The 18,202-nt window shown below is 32.6% G+C and overlaps 1 long non-coding RNA gene across 1 annotated transcript; it reads right to left on the bottom strand.

Annotated features, from left to right (window-relative positions):
* Positions 1 to 10,651: 10,651 nt before the first annotated feature.
* On the bottom strand, positions 10,652 to 15,323 carry LOC113072907 (uncharacterized). The gene is made up of 3 exons (XR_003280404.1): positions 15,130 to 15,323; positions 12,453 to 12,592; positions 10,652 to 11,405 (listed from the first exon to the last, which is right to left on the bottom strand). It is a non-coding gene; the product is annotated as an uncharacterized LOC113072907 (long non-coding RNA).
* Positions 15,324 to 18,202: the final 2,879 nt, after the last annotated feature.

Here is an 18,202-nt window from a genome sequence, read left to right as displayed (position 1 = left end):
TTCATAATAGATGATCAGTGTCATAAAGAACGATGAGGCTGCTGCGTCATTATTTAAAAAGCCAACGAGAGACTCATTTTCATCCAGTTCAGATGGAGTCGCCCACATGTAGATGAGGTGGAAAGAAATGGGTTTCTACGTATAGCAAACTTAAACAGATTCAATTTGTGTTATTATTAAATCTTTTATCATATATACACACCTCAGGAAACATGCATATCAGAGCAAAATTAAAGTCTTGTACATTGCTATAAATAAATCAAGAATAACAAATAATAACAAATAAATGTATACATTGTGTGTATGCTGTTAAAGACTGCATTTATTTGATCAAAAATACAGTAAAAAAAAAAAAAAGTGAAATATAATTACAATTGAAAATAACTGTTCCATATATTAATATGTTTTAAAATGTAATGTATTCTTGCAATGGAAAGCTGAAATTTTGTAATATTTTACTTTTAAAAAAGATGTTCAAATAGAAAACCATCATTTTAAATTGCAATAATATTTCACAATTCTACTCTGTTTTTATTTATTTATTTATTACTGTTCAATAATATACTTTGTTGTATTTTATATCAAATAATTTCATGGCTTATTCCTTGACTTTCAATAAAGACTTTCAAAAAAATAAAAAAATAAAAAAATAAATAATAATAATAAAAAATAAAAATATATATAAATAAAATTATATATATATATATATATATATATATATATATATATATATATATATATATATATATATACACAATAATGTAATTTAATTGTATTCAATTTATAAATAATAATAATAATAGTGGAAATAATAATAATTATTATTATTTATGTATTTATTGAATGCACTGACAACAGTAATCACTCGAGGACATTTTTGAAGTGATTTTCGTGGTTTCAGGAATCCTAATTTGTGCTGTGTCTCACAACACCCTTTAACTGTTCTAAAATAATTTACTCGCAGCCTCGACTGGCTTATTGTATTATCTATTTTTGTGTCCAAATGAGGAGGATATGATGGATGAACATACCTCCAGAGAACTGGACAAAACACCGTCAGTACTCGTAATTCAGATCTATTAAGTCATACGTTCACAAAGCATCTCATTCGTATTCAGAGATGCAGATATTCAAAGCCTGCAGTGTTTTCTATGTTTGTCAGACACCAGGGTGTTGAAATGCACACGTATTAGACAAAAGCATACTCTCAAGGTGACCTGACAACACGTCTCATCTCAGCCGAAGCAATGCAAACCACCGACAGCACGCCTGGAGTGCATCTGTCACCGCTCGAGAAACATGCACACGACCACCCAACTATAAAGCATTGACATGCAGGATGCACTTAAATAACCTTGTAGCAGATAACCTCGACAACTCGGCACGCTGTGTAAAAATGGCTAATCGGCTGTGTGTGTGTGTGTGTGTGTGTGATCACAGCTGAAAGAGATAGTGGGATGTCTGCTGTAGGAATCATTCAGTGATTAATGATACAGTCACATTGGCAGATCGCAGCGGTGACCTTCCAACAGTCTGAAATGCGTTTAGCCTCGTGTTTTCGCCTTTCATCCTTCCGTGTGTCGAGGTTTCAGAGGCAAAACGGCGAAAGTGGGTAGAGACTGTGACATGAAATACCCTTGACCCTTACTTGACCATTTACACACGATGCAGTCCCAGCGATTCTTGAATACCCACAATCCTCTGAACTGTTTGTTTGCTTCCTCTCTACTCACGAAAAGTCTGCCCTTACTTCTCACATCAGACAAAAGACACACACAAAGCAACGTTTTTATCTCAATCTGGCAAAAAAATACTTTCAGATTCATATATTCACATTACGTCTACAAGGAGTGAAATGCAATGTGCATCAAAAGTAGTAGTTCAGCAAACATGCATGTACTGTAGATATCATACAAAACACAGCGGCTGATTATTACATACAGATCAATGATTTCTCCAGATTTCTTCTTATTTCATAGGATCGGTCAACATATACTACCGGTAATCACAATTAACTTTTATTCTTTTATATTAACTTATGAATACAGCTTTTTTCCCTTTAAATTAAATTATAATACATTCAATTGTAAAGCCATTTCTCTCCTAAAATTGCTTAAAATAATAATAAATATTATTTTAATTAATATTATTTTATTATTGTTAGTAATTTAATTACCTGATATCTTTTACACATACATACAAGTATACATTTTATTTACCTGTATGCTAAATTTTATTTACCTGCCCTTTATTAATAAAAAAAATATGAATAAGTAATTAAATTAATTAAAATCATACATGCATACAAACATACATAGCCTGCATAACCACATTATTAAAGCAGTAGTTTTTAATAATACATTTTGATTTAATATGAATATACAGACTGAATATATATATATATATATATATTTTTTTTTTTTTTTTTTTTTTTTTCTAGTTATAATCTTAATAGTCTTGTTAAAAATCAATACATTTATATATAAAATAATAATAATAATAATAATTACCACAGTACAATAACAGCAGACCATTTAACTCAAGTGCAATACTATAAGTTTTCATTTCATACAGTGGGCTAAATTTATTTATCTTTATTATTTTTTAAATAAGAAGCTTGAAAGACAGGCTCAATCAAAAGTGACAGAGGGTTTTCATTTTCGGCTGAAGTATTGTTTAAGAAATGAAACAGACGATATACACAGTGTAGTCGCTGATCCATGACAATACTCACAGTGCTTTCCTTTCCCAGAATTCAACACTTTAACATCTCACTGGACAAAAGCGAGCGAGGAAGCACGAGAGAGACCGCACCACTATTTAATTTGACTTTGTGAGCACTGGATATGAAAATTAAATCAAGACTAATGAGCAATGAACAATAAAAGGAGAATAAAATAAAACGCTCCAGCGACCGCCAGACGGACAAGGTTGCTGAAGTCGAATAACTTTATTCCTTCATAATTCCTCCATTCAAAAGTGCACCAAGGCAATCAAATCAAAATATTTTTGGAATTGCCATCTTAGGTACATTTGGCTCCACTTCCATCAGAATAATATCCTCTAAAATGCTAATGAGAAGAAACAGAAGAGAAACCAATGGAAAAATAGCATAGAACAACAAAAGGGCTAGACATTATTAAAAGACTATTCAATGCTACCAGAGTCTGAGGGAGAAAAAAGCCGAAATGGCAATTTACTGCAGTCTTTACAGATGAAAACATTGCGATTTAAAAGGAATAACGGCCTCCCAACAAAAATAACTTATGTTTATTCCTCTTAAATTATAACATTCCTATGAAATAACATTTAAGTCATATATTCCTTTGTCAAAAGATTGCACAGACTTCAGGGAAAAATGTCTTTGCCCGCTGAAAGACAGAAACTCAAGCACGATAAGAGGATTGGAAAAAAAAACTTCTACTATAGCCAGGATAAAATGTTTTTTGAGGTAATGCGGTTTCTCCCAGAGGACGACAAACAAAAGCAGTCTTCATGTTAAAAACTAAAAAAATAACACTTATTAGAAAAGCAGAGATGATGTTTTCTGGCATTCGATTTGTCCTGATTTACTCTCTGAACATCTTCTGACTGCATGCATTTGTTTTAGCACACTACTACTATAAAGTAGTGCATAAAAAGTCATATTAACACGTTTGAGTATCTGAGAGAGAAAAAAAACCCATAGTAAATATAATTAAAAGATGCTACAAAATATAAACACATCCATGACCTTTCTGTAACACCAACAACAGACTAGAGGATCTCTGTGGTCGGGCTGAAGGGCTGCTGGTTCCTGGATGATTTCGATCAATGCACACCTTGCCAAGCGCTCTAAACGCTTATTGAATATTCAATTAGTCGAACAAGCTGCAGTGAAGACTCGAGAGAAGCTGAGAAAATCTCTCATCTCCAGAGGACAAACAAGATAGGAAACAGATTCAGAAAAGCAAGCACAGAGGGAACTCTTATTTATGCACACAGAAATAATAACTACAAATTTATCTAAATAAACAAATATAAATATAAAATACTACTATTATGTCTACTACTAATTATTATTATTATTATTAAATGTGCAACCATAAGTTACCATACTATGAAAACACAGCAAAATATTTCCACTTAAAGAAAAAATAAATAAATAAATAATTCCCATCCACCCCATCCAAAAAAAAAAAAAAAAAAAAAAAAAGAAATATATATATATATATATATAAGATAAATATTGATTCGATTTGTCACAGTCAATAAATAAATAAATAAATAATTCAATAAAGAAAGCAAAATATTTATGCCCCTAAAAAGTCAATCAATAAAAAAAAAAAAAAATGTTACTAATATTGTGTTAAACAATACAAATTATTTTGACTCAATTCTATGAAACTATATACAGGTATTTAACCACTTTTGCCATTTCAGAAGCAATTTGTAAGACCTTCTGTTTCATCCATGCTGAAACCAAACTAAAAATCTTTACACTCACTCTAAAAACCTTCTTTGGCCTTGAGAATTTGAATATGAAATGAGAGAAATAGCCAAGATGATGAATATGTAAATGTGGAGTGACGGAGATGAAGAAGGGCTGAGAAAATGAGCAGTAATTGTTCTTTGAGCCGATGACACAGATACGGTGTAATGACAGGTAGAGTCCAGTCCGATCAGGAAGGGCTTCCTTTGGAAATGAACAGCCCATCACGGTGAGATGGCAATCTCATGAAGCAGACACATCACTGCCTCATTAATCAAATCATGAAGATGAGTCTCATTTCAAAGCTCTGAGCTTATTCAGTTTCATCTGCCTTCCTCAAGACTGCTCAGAAAATGTAAATGGTAATTGGAAAAACAATATGATGGTATTATAATTCTGCAACATCCTAATTAATAATATAATCATTTAAATCCCGATTATAATTATTTGAGGGCTTTTATTTTATAAGGAATTAAACTATTGTGATGTTGGGATGTGTTACTGCATCTACAAGGCCAAAAACCCAATAACTAATGTGTGCTTGGAGGGATGCAAACTTATCAGGGGTGAAAAAAAACACCACTGATGTGATTTTTTTTTTTAAAACATAAAAAAAAATTATAATAATAAAAGACTATATGTAAATATATATATATATATATATATATATATATATATATATATATATATATATATATATATATATATATATATATATATACACATATATTAAGATCAGCTGTTCCTACATCTTGGCTGAGCTTTCAACGTTGTTACGGGAAAGGATGAAGCTGATTGGTTAGTTCTTGTCACATGACCCGCGGTGCGCTTGCTGCATTCTGAAAAGTTGATATGTTTTTACATTTTGCTGTATCTAAAACGTACCGAACCGAACAGTGACATCAGTGTATCGTATCGAACCAAACCGTGAATGTTGTGAACCATTACATCCCTAAAAAAAAAAAAAAAAAAAAAAAAAAAACAATTATATATATATATATACATATTTTTTTTCAAACAACAAATGTATTTATTTTTTGCCTCTAATTATCATTACTATTAAAAAAATAAAAAATAAATAAAAAACACTTTTAAAATGAAATTGACAGGATATTACCAGTATAATCATTGGCTCACTTGCATTTCCGCTCCTTAAAATAGTTATTTTAGCATGTTTTGCTTTTGGATTTATGTTTAGACTTGACGAACATAAATATAATAACATTTAAAAATCACTTTGCTGAAAGGTTACTAGTTTGCATCCCCATTAACAATCTCCTCAGTTCCTCTCGACTTTAACATAACATCATGACTATTTTATTTATTTGAGTGAAATTACTCTGAAATGAACAAATTCTCAGGCAACAGCGTTAAACGTTGACTGACTTTTTTAATGAATTAAAATAATATTTTAAACTAACCACTCTCTGTGTGTTTACTTGGACACTGCTGTCCTCATTTTAATGCATTGCTTTAAAGCTGTTGTTAAATTGCTCTGACCTGTTGTAATCGCATCAGGGTCCTAAACAAACAATGGTGAGTGCAACATTACATTTCCTTACTAAATGTTGTATATAAAAGACTATTTCTCAATTTCCAGCTTTAAATGAGAGTATTATATATTCAGCGTCTCAACAGTAACGACAAAGCATACACATGCAGATCTACCGAAAGAATGAAGACGGACGTCTAATACATTTTCCAAACTCTCCAGCTAAACTGCTCTCAATCTTCACTGACAGTCCAAATGGCAGAAGAAAATGTTTATCCCGAACAAACTCTAGACGGTGTCCTCCTCTGTTTCATGGCTGGCTGGTGTGACAGGTACTGTACTGACGTGTGAGGATGATTGATTGCCACTTTACTGAACAATGCAATTAAGTCCAATAGAAGAGAAGTTGTTGGGGAGACGAGGAGAGTTTTTGTAATGATACACAAGCTTTAGAAAAGCTCTCTCTCCCTTAAAAAAAGAAACTGCTAATGAAAATTGATGATAGGAAAGGAGATGGAAAAATAGCGAGAGATGCTATTATAAGTTGTTGGTCTTTATTCATAAACTGTTGCAACAATCACTACAATACATAAGCCAATTTGCAATTGCACTTATTTTATTGCAACAATTTTTGAAGTGTAAAATTCGACTCACAAATTATGTTTTTTGCATATATATATATATACTTTTTTTTTTTACATTTAATACTGTATAAAATTCTGTTTGCAACCCCTTAAAAAATGATATTTAATCCATGACAAATACTGTATTTTAAGTGTTTAATAATATGAAATGTGAAATTGTACATAATTTTGAATTTTTAGAAATTATGTTTGTAACCCATTTTACTTCTATAATGCATGGAGACTAAGACCCACATGACATCAGATTGTTTTTTCAGTCAATACAGATTCACAAATCTCAATCAACATCCACAGATATTCCATAATCAAATACTACAATATGCACGACATTATTAACTCAGTCACAGTGCTATTAGGATGTTAGGTTTTTCCACCTTGAGTCTAGAAAGGGCATTGGAGTTCATTCGATTGCAATTCATTGAGGTTGTACTACGAACATCAAGTGTCCTTGGGCAAAATGAAGTGTAGTGTACAGCTGCTTTCAGTTTCAATTGCTTCAATTCCACCCTTCGACTTCCACCGACAGCGAGTGATGGAGTCTCATCATTAGTGGCGCAGACACTCAGTGTTTTTCGATCAAGAAAAGCAGCCAAACTAATGAGCAGGTCAGACCCTTGACCGTCCATATATAACACACCTAAACGTGCTTGACCTGAGGATGCATTTAGATCGAAAACAATGGCATGATATCAGCTGCACCACTCATATCTGCAGCTTTCTCAGTTTTTTTAATTATATTGTTCTGTTCATCCTCTGCTCAGTTAAACAGTTCAATTAATACATTTTAATAGCATTTATACTACATTTACACTATACTGCAACCTTGAACTGTAAGTAGACTAAGTAAATAAATATATAAAACATATTATATATATATATAGGAATTGTGTGTGTGTCCCAAAAAATCATTTTTAAACAAATAAACAAACAAACGAATGAATAAGAGTCATTTTAGAGAAAATAGCATTTCCCAAAAACATCATATGCTTAAGTACATCATTGAAACCAACTTGGGCTTGTGATGCAGTTGAGTGCTGTAGATTATACACGGCTTACTTTTTTAATGATAGCTTTATTGTAATGTAACTGCTTCAAACAGGAGAGCTTTTAGTTTGGAAAGCTACAGGTTCAAATAAACAAAGTCTGAAGAGGTTTGAGGTGCATTTATTCCCGATTAAAAGGAATCTTTCATTCTGATCGGCTCTATTTATGCTGACTATTCTCTAAAACACTGTGGACTCGTATCTTTTATCTTTCAAGAACGGTCGAGAGTTACTCACAATGACCTATTTTCTTTGACAAACTTGTGTTGAGTCGCAAAGGTTTCTTTTGAGATAAAAGGCAAAAGTATACACATGAGTTGTGTTGGCTTTCACGAAGCCTTCATAAGCTATTGATTTAATTTTCCTTTGAGATTTGACTGTCAGAAAAGAGAAATGAGAAACATTTAGTGTTCTAATGCAGAAATACAACCGGGGCTCTGAAGTTTAAAGAGCTTCATTAAACCGGCCTCGTCAGGTCGTCTAGTGAGACTCGCTCCAGCACTCTGAACCAAGACCGACACAGGACAACAAAAATGTCAAACACTGAATTTTTTGTTGTTGTTGTTGTTATGCCTGTGCCAAACTCTTAAAACTTGGGCATTAAAATAATCACAAGCCATGTGAAAGTGAGCCGCTGGTGCCGGTGTTTTATGCAAGTGTTTTACAGGGAGCTTTGCTTTATGAGCATTATGCAATGATTTTAGCACTTGTCTTCGACGGAGAGAACAAAAAAATCATCATACAATTTATTCGGCTGTTCTCCACGACTGCCAAGAACACAATAAATGAACTACAAATATATGAATGCAGATCTTCTGCTAAAGAAAACGGCAAGATTTCAATGTACTCTCTCGCCAATATAAGGGAAGAGATATTGAAAACTGAAAAAATAGAAGAAAAAAAAGTAATGTTTTACAAAATTTGCCATGCAGCTTATTAAGAAGCACGGTAAACATGGTCAATTTGAATGTCTACAAATTAAATTTACAAAAGTTATTTTATATATAAACAAAAGTATATTTAATGCAAATAAAGTGTCTACTTTAATGCTTCAAATAAGTTTGGAGAAATTAAAATGAAAATATTTAATAGATGTATTTATGTTAAAATGAAACAACATACACATTCTGACCTGTACTTTTCAACATTTAAACTTGCGGAGCATTGGATAAAACCTAGTTTTCTTAGAAAGATAGATAGGTAAAGATTAAAATGACAGTTAATTAATATTTAGACTAAACTGTGGTCCTTCGAGTTTTTAATGTAACCTATGACTCTTCTTAATGATTAATTTTAAAAACTGTTGTTACAGTGAATGTAATTGTTTTTCTGCCGGTCTCTTGGCTGTGAAGCTCAGTCATGTTTTCCTCGGGCCGGCGAAGCCTTCAGTGAAACCTCATTAAAACTCTGTTGATCTGCAGACTGTGAGGTCAGAGAACAGCAGCTCAACACTTCTGGCCTTTAGACTGTAGTTTGGGCTTGTGTTCGTGACATTGTCCGACAGAGTTTAGGTGTTGGCCAGACTACAGTGATTGGTCAGCACTTTCAACACTCCAGACGATCTGGAGTACTACAAATGTCAAATCAAAATATATGGTGTAGACTAGTTATTTAAAAAAAAAAAAAAAAAAAAAAACACATGCTTGGAAGAATGGATTGTCATGCTTAAAAAAGATGCTTATTTCCTTTTCATAAAGTCACTGGAGAAATAAAACAAAAATGAGTCCAGAATTACACTATTATTAGTTAGTTTATGAGAAAATTAATTATATTTTAATAAGAAAATATTTCAGTCTTTCTACTTTAGTCTTTAGTTTGTACTCTAGTGATTCTGTGGCTCAGTGGTTAGCATTAGCCTTGCGTTAGCAGCACAAAAGGTTAAAAATGTTAGCCTGAATGCACTGTAAGTCACTTTGGATAAAAGCGTCTGCTAAATGCATACATTTATTTAGTCTTTCTACTTTCTGAGTAAATATTGTTTTTACTCCATTCATTCATTCTTTCATATTTTCCTAAAAAGCAGTTTTGTAGAATCGTATCACACCTTTCTCTTCAGCGTTTGACCTAACACGATATACTCAATATCCTAAGAGAAAAATGATATTTTTGCTTCTCTTCACTGTTCAGCTTACAAGAGCGTTTCTGTATAAGTGCTGTGTAAAAGTTTGGAGTTTAAAGTTAATAAGCTGAACAGATTTGTCATTTACCACTGTCTACCATCTCCTCAATACTGCCGAGAGAAGCAGCTCTCCGGCATGTAATAAGGGAAGCAGTTAAATTTAGCAATTATCCTTCTCTGGTTATATTCCACTAAGGGAGAGAGCAGAGGAAATGAGAGTCTTTTTGCGCTCTCATTGGCTGGATAACCCTGCCCTCCTCTCTTTGCCCTCCACGGTCACCCTTCCCCAGGGACATTGTTGTCACTTCGCTTTAGCAGTAATGCTCGGCAAGGCTTGGCAGTAGTAATAGCTTTTGATCCAGACAAACCCGTGGCTAAATGAGCTCAGAGGAACTGCCTCCTTACCCCGGCCAGTGCTGGACATCAGGGACTTTCAGCACAAACATCTGTCTGCATGCAGCACCCGGGACTTTACTTTGGAAGCAGAAGGTTAGAAGTTCACTTTACTGGTGAAATCATAAGTGAAAACATGGTGCGATTCTCTATTTTGATCCTGGTAAAAACAAAGCTTTGAGAATGAACCAGAAATAGACTTATCAACTACTTAAAGTATAAAACATAGCATATTGAGTTTGTTGCCAAGTATCTATGAAAGAATGAAATCTGCCGATGGTTCAAAAGTGTGGAGTTGGTTAGAATTTCCACATAATAATCAGAAATGTTTCTTGGGCAGCAAATCAGCATTTTATAATGATTTTTGAAAGATCACATGACACTTTGAAGAGTAAAAATGTATGCAGATTTTAATGATAATAGGAAAAATGACTTAAAATCATGTTTGATCATACATATAACAATGATACATAATTTAAATCTGTAGAGTCTACTTTTTTACTCGCAATATCAACATTGTGCTTTTGTAAAATAAAGAAAATATACAGGTTTGCTTTCAGTCATCTCATTCTCTGCGCATATCTGTTTGAAATGCATCACTGTTATAATATTTCCCATTTTTCCTGTTTTTTTATCAAATAAAAACATCTAACCAACCCCAAAATTTTAAACAGTAGTGAAAATTTTCTAACAAATTGATTGTTTAATAAATAATGCAATACAATTCCACTGAAGCTCTAATGTAATGTACTGAAACTCTAAACTGACTTATTTACAATTGCAAGTAATAAGGGGACTAAAATAAAATAAGAAAAATGTACTAAAAGCCCATCTCAGTTAAAAAATTCTCCATCTATGGCTTTTATAGTATTTTAACATTTTAGAATTGGCTTTATATTTCATTTGCCTTTCTACACAATGACAATTTATTTTTCCTAATCTGTCAATAAATAAACACTCTTTTATAGCATATTATCTCAAGTGTCTTTTTCTGTTTTTGTAGAGCACTTTGGTCAACTGTTGCATTTACTTACGCTTTTTGGATAAAGGAAACATCAGCACCATGTAATCGCATCAGTATCGTGACTCAGTTAAAGCTGTTGAGATATCAACATGCAACATGTAGAGAAGCGTCTCATTTCTCACATCCCACGCGACTCGGCCTCTAATCCAAACCCCTCTTCTCCATCTGGAGAGGAGCCACTCCGCGCTGAGAGCTTGCCCACTTACAGCAGCACTCGTACTACAGAGCAGATCATAGTATCCTTCAGTACTTGAGCAAATTAGACTTTGTTTGGGCTACTGTACAACAAATAATACTGCATTAAAGTCATATCATAAGGACAGTTCCTTTATTGAACCCACCATAATGTATAGAAAGTATGGAATTTATTTAAGCATCGACAAAGTCAGTTTCCAGATGTTTATAGAGACAGTAATCCACTGGTACAACATAACCTATAATATGAATAAATGCATTTAAAATTAAGCTTGCAAAATTAATTTAGCGAGGATGCATGTTGTGTCTGAACCTACAGAGTACCATCAGTGGAGAAACAAGCTTTTCCAAGTTAATTAAGCACAAAATAAAATCTAATAAGAAACTGTCACACAACAAAACAAGTCATTATTGATACAATCCACATTCAAGCTGAACGTATTTCAAGCTTCTGGAACTCATTACTAAAATATTAGTTATGTTAATACTCTTAAAATAAAATAAAGGGTCTTCAGTGGCATTGGTGAATCTTTAACATCCATGCAAACTTTCAATTCCATAAAAGATCTTAAAAACTGTTCACTGGACGATTCTTTGAGGAACCAAAAAGGTTCTTCTCTGGCATTGCAGTGGAAATCTCAATTTGGAGCCTTTATTTTTAAATAATATCGTATAGTGATATGTACTATATTCTGTACAATAATAATATAATAGAGTGTAACAGTGCCTGCCTCTTTTGTCCAGTGGTGATGGATTTGGAAGTATGTTTTTTCCCATGAATTTTCCTTTTTTTTTAATTTGTAAAAGCGCCATAAGTCATGAACCAATAAGAATCACTTATTACTTTAAATAATAAACGTATAAATAAAATAAAATAAAATAAAATGGTACGAGACTGTTTACAGATTTAATGAGGGAAATAATCAAATTAAAAAGTATTGGAAAAATATATAAAAATATAAATGTAAAATATATATAAATGTAATATATATATCGATATGGCTATAGAGATCAAAATAATATTCAAACTCACATTAGACATGTTTAACATTGAATAAAGCAAATAATTACCTTAGGGAAAGTGGTGAGAAGAGATCAAGTCTGGAGATGAATGTTGGCAGGAACAGTTGATTTGCACGGCAGACATGGAGATCCAGATTTCTGTGTTTGTTCATTTGCTTTTAATATTCAACAGCAAAGTTCTTCTGTATCTAAATGCAAAACATTACATAATTGTTTGAATAAAACACTACTGGGAGGAAAAATCAGAATATTTTTCTTGTGCCAATCTTTTGATTATTTTAACAAAAGCAACAATAATATAATAATAGTAATAATAATAATATTAATCTATATGTGTATATATAGGTCAGTGGCCCTTGGCTTGGTATTGTTGGCAGAATTCAGTCCTCGGCGAAAACTAATTGAGGAACCATGGCATATAGCATCGATTCACAGCCTCAGAGCTCAAAGCAGGTCTGTCTTTAAAAGTTTATGAGTTGTTGTTGTTAAAAATCAATTCCCCTATGGAGAAAATGAATGGGATTTTTAATTCTGAAACCGACTGCTGCACTCTATATAATTACTTGTGATCAACAGTTGTTAGAAATGTGACTAAAAAAAAATTGCTTAGATTTTAGTTGCAATTAGGTATTCAATGCACAGAGTCCATTATACATGAAAACAGACCTAACCCCATGTGTCTGCAGTGGCTGTGGCTCGCTCCTGTCTGTCAGTGTGTGTCTCTGGAGGATCGGCGGCGGAGCCAGCGCTGGTCTTCCTGCTCTCAGAGTTCACTGTTGTGCTAATTACTCCTGTCAGAGCTGCACACACTTAAACAGCATCTCCTCCAGTGACGCTAACACAGACCTGAGAAAGTCTGCAGCTTTCACGCTGCGCTGGGGTTAAACCTTTTTACACTGAAAACAAAGTTATTTCTGCATCTCTTCTCAGGTTTTGATAAATCGCTTGTTAAGAAAATCACTGTTCTTGTTTTAGCCACAAACCGATTTCTATTTAACAAGAGGAGGAAAAGAAAACCAGTGTGCTCTTGGAGGAAGAACAATTTAGTTATTTCAAGATGTGTGAAGATAAAATAAGCACTACATAATGAATAAATTAATCATGTTTAAAGGATGTTTAGATATTTTAACTTTTAAATGACAACAATATTGAAGAAAAATGCAGCAAAACTACATCTTTCCTATTGTAATCAACCCACATAATATTAATAATATATATATATTTATATATATAATTATATTATAATTATCCCTTATACAGTGACAAGTACAACATGATGTGAAACTGGACTGATGTAAAGAATTTGTAATCAACTTTTTCATCAAATAGATTACTTCATAAATGAAATTTATATAGAAAATAGTTATTTAAATTAAAATAATATTTTACATATATTTTTGATCAAAAAGCTTAATGCAGCCTTGATGAATAGAAGAGCCTTAATAATTTACTAACATACAATATACATAATATTCCTTAAATTATTTTATATAACGTAATGATTATTATTATTATTTTTGAATATTATATTAATAAACTAACATTATCTGCTAACATAACAACTGAAAAACTGTATGATGTAGGATCCATAATAATTCACGAAGTTCACAGCTGATTTAATCCATCTTTCTGAGATCTCCGAATTTTAGCCTACCATTGCAGAAAGCACACTTTATAACCAAAGTATGTTCTCTTGAGACTTTCTGAACGTGATTCAAAAGCGTTCCACAATTTGCACCCTTGGGCTTCCAAGGAGAACCTGACTGGCTTTGCAGTCATCACGCTACATCACAGGGAAAGACTGTCATATCTGTGCCATGCTATGCTTGCTGAAAGCACACTTGGCACTGGATTTGTGTATGAGTTTGGCATGTTTGTTCTTGATGAGTGCACGAAATGCAAATACAAGCCTTGTTGCTTCAGCATTCAAGGCGAAGACGGGAAACATACTGTTGCGTTTTTCCTGCTAATGAGAGAATGTCTCATTTGCTCGTGGCACCGCTGAGGGCACCAGATTCAACCCTGTGTCCTGATCCATAATAAGTCAGAGAATGAGAACTTCAAGCATTTCTCCAATTAGGATGTGTTTGCCTGGATAATCTAACGCTTCATGACATTCGCCTGCCCTTGGCATTTGCAGCGCTGCATGCTGGTTCAGAGATACATTCAGAAAATGATGAGGATCTGGTCAATGTTGAGGGAAAAGCCCACGGGATCAGCTCATCTGTGCACGAGGCATCGCTGAGGTTTGGCGAAAGCCTTTGCACTCCAAGAACTTGAATGGCTGTTTTAAAGATTGCATGCGACATATGTTTGGACATTTGAGGGAAATGTAATGCAACAGCAACCAAACTGATGAAAATAACAGTCTTTGCTCAATTCTAAATCGCCTGCGGTCCAAATTAATATTTGAGTTACTCTCTCAGCTAAAGGCTTGGTACGCTTGGCACTCATGAAAACCGTATTCGAATGCATTCATAAAAAGTGTATGTTCGTCTCATAATTACTTCCACCACTTCTCAAGTTCATATTTCACTTTGTCTACATCATTAAAGCAATGTAAAGTGATCTGGCATGTCAAAGACTTGTGAGAAATGCACTCATGGATGAATGTTAATTCAACTTTGCATTATGTAACTAATCAGACAGCAATTAATAAAACTATACATCAAGCGAGCATTAGCACACAAGAAACGAAGTTGCTATTTGGTAAAATGCCACTCACCTCTGACTTACGTCAAATGTTTGAGTTTAAAGATCCAAAAGAATCTGAATTAGACTTTTGCAGACTTTAGTTCATCTTTTATTAGCACTGAAGCTAGCATCTGTTCCACAATTTGACAAAACAATCTTTATGGAGATGGAAGTGTTTGCCATTGACTGACTTTGAATGGGTTTTGTGAACTCTGAAGGCCTTTAATGTTTCCCTTCCTAACTTCCTGTTTCAAAAAAAGTTCACAAAAAGGATGCAGATTTATCAGAGAGCCCCTGCTGGAAGATCCTGTAATTGCAGCATCCAAGCAACTAAGGTGAATATAGCAGTGCAGTGATTACATATTTTTATATGCCATCTCAGAAGTTTGCATCAAGGATTTGTTTTCCATTGGCTTAAGATTTATTGCAGAAAATAAGCTATGTGACTAATAAAAGTTTATGAGTTTTAGATGTTTTGGTTCAGCATGATAATCTGCACAAATTATGACTTTTGAAGCATAAATACAGTCGCTTGATGTAGAAAATCCAGCAGTCGCAAGACTTCAGTTTCACCTACACCAAGCTTTGACAACTCTTTCAGCCTTTATAAAAAAAATAAAATAACAATAATAGTTTGCATGATCACAATTACCACTGCTATATTTATATTGAAAACACGATAAATTTTTATGACCCCATTGACAGAGTTTGTAATTACTTTAAGCATAAAGTCACTTTATTTAAAAATGACAATTCTTTATATCTTTTATGTTTTTTCTTCACAAGATCTTGATTTAAGAATGTATAGATATTCAACTGAAAAAAAAAAAAATATTTTTAGAAAGTTCTTTGTTGTTCTGTAAAATGAAAACTCTGTATAATGAAAACTATGGCTTTAAATGCATCGGATCGGTCTCTCTTGGAACTAATAAAAATCCACCGCAAAAGGAAAACAAACAAATATTTCCACTTTAAAAAAATTAGCAAAAATAAAAACTGTAACTTCCACATAATTTTAGTAACTTTGTTAAATAATTTGTTATCTTTATATATATATATATATATATATATATATTTTTTTTTTTTTTTTTTTTTTTGCATTGCATTGCATTGCATTGCATTGCATTATTTTTATTTAATAAAATGCATTTTATTATAATTTTGTTTTGCATTTTATTGTTCGGATAGGAAAACTTGTTTTTGCTTCATTATGTGTATGTGTGTGTGTGTGTGTGTGTGTGTGTGTGTGTGTGTGTGTGTGTGTGAAGAGCTGGTTACTCCACCAGCTTTAACAGAAGAAAGCAAAGCCTCAAAAGGAAAAGCAATATTAAAGGATTGACCGCTTTGTCACTCTTCAGACTCCATTTCTGATTAATTAGCTGATAATATTGAGAGATTTTCAGAATCAGTCACACTCGTTTGCGGACACATCCTCTCTGTGCTCTGATTAATTAATCGCTGTGATAATGTTCTGCACACTTTTCCCAGTCACACTCTTTATTTACTCACATAATTTAAAGTTAATTGAAAGAAGCACCAAATACTGTGTCATCACACATGAACTTTGGAAGTCCTGCGTGGTCGTTTGGTCAGTTATATGAGGTCAAATGTCTTTTGTCATTATCTGAGGCTGTCGCTATCAAGCAGCATTTGTTAATAGATTGCATTGAACAGTAAGGGCTACTTAATTACTGCATATTCATATAGCAATTAAAAATGTGGGTGGCAGCAGCCTACAGTGTTTACTGAGATAAATGCTGTCTGCATCTTTTAATGAGCGAGCGTTCAACCAGAAACAAAGACTGATGTACATGGAATATGATTGTGATTGAGACAATGATTTTACTGGCTTTTTACCTTAATGTTGAGGAAGGAAGAAACACAGAGTGCTGTAGAGATTATGCATCATTTTTAGGAAACGAGTTACATTTTAGCACTTCCGGTTACATCATTGTTTATTATTATTTATTTGTTTATTTTGTTAAATGGTTGAAATAAGGTTGATTCTGAAGTTTGAGCGTTTTTTTTTTTTTTTTTTTATGCTTTATTCTATGATAGAAAATTCTGGAGCTAAATAAATAGATAAATACACACACTACATTCACAGGATTCATCAGTGTGTGCATCAGAAATACATTTCTGAATCTTGTCTTGTGCATTTCTGAATCGTGGGTGCATTTTGTTTGCATTTCTGAATTGCGTGTGTATTTACGAATTTTGTGTGCATTTGTGAATTTTGTATGCATTTGTAAATCTTCTGTGCTTTTTACATTTTGTGTGTGCATTCGTGAATTTTGTGCGCATATGTGAATCCTGTGTGTGTATTTATGAATCATGTGTGTGCATATGTGAATGTAGTGTGTGCATTTATCTTTTTTGAGACTTGTCTAGCTCCATAGAAAATACATCAATAATTATTGCTTGTTTTGTTTTGCATGAAATGACTCTCTAAACAAAAGGTATTTGTGTCTTGATTTTCAGTAAAATATCGAAACATTCTTGAATGAAGATAAAAATAAAACAAAAATGTATAAGATAAAAGTCTCAAGTTTCTTTTTTTTTTACAGTAGCCTACAAATGTTAAATATTATTGAACCTTTACTTCAAAGCAAAAATTACTTGGTATTATATCTGGAGTTGTGGGGAAACAAAATAATCTCAATAAGCAATAACATATAATATAATATAATATAATATAATATAATATAATATAATATAATATAATATAATATAATATAATATAATATAATATTATATAATATAATATAATATAATATAATATAATATAATATAATATAATATATTTTTCTTACTGTTCTTACTTGAGACGGTACAATTTTATTTACATCATAACAATAAAATAAAAAAACTCACTACAATTATTATAAGTATTTAAAATATGTATATACTTAAAAAAAGGCTGCAAATAAATCAAACATTGAAAAAAGAAAATGAAAAAAGGATGTGATATTTTGACCTATTTCAATAATTTTGCCTGCTGTTATTTCTGTTGGCATTTCTTCTGTCATCGTCATGTTTTTTTATTATTTATGTTTTTTTTTTGTTTTGTTTTTTTGTGGGGGGGCTTAAAAGCACCGTATTTT

The sequence above is a fragment of the Carassius auratus genome, unplaced genomic scaffold, assembly GCF_003368295.1.
Source record: "Carassius auratus strain Wakin unplaced genomic scaffold, ASM336829v1 scaf_tig00010961, whole genome shotgun sequence".
Taxonomy (NCBI): domain Eukaryota; kingdom Metazoa; phylum Chordata; class Actinopteri; order Cypriniformes; family Cyprinidae; genus Carassius; species Carassius auratus.
Note: the sequence above shows the minus strand (reverse complement) of the source record. Positions and strands in the feature narration are given on the sequence as shown.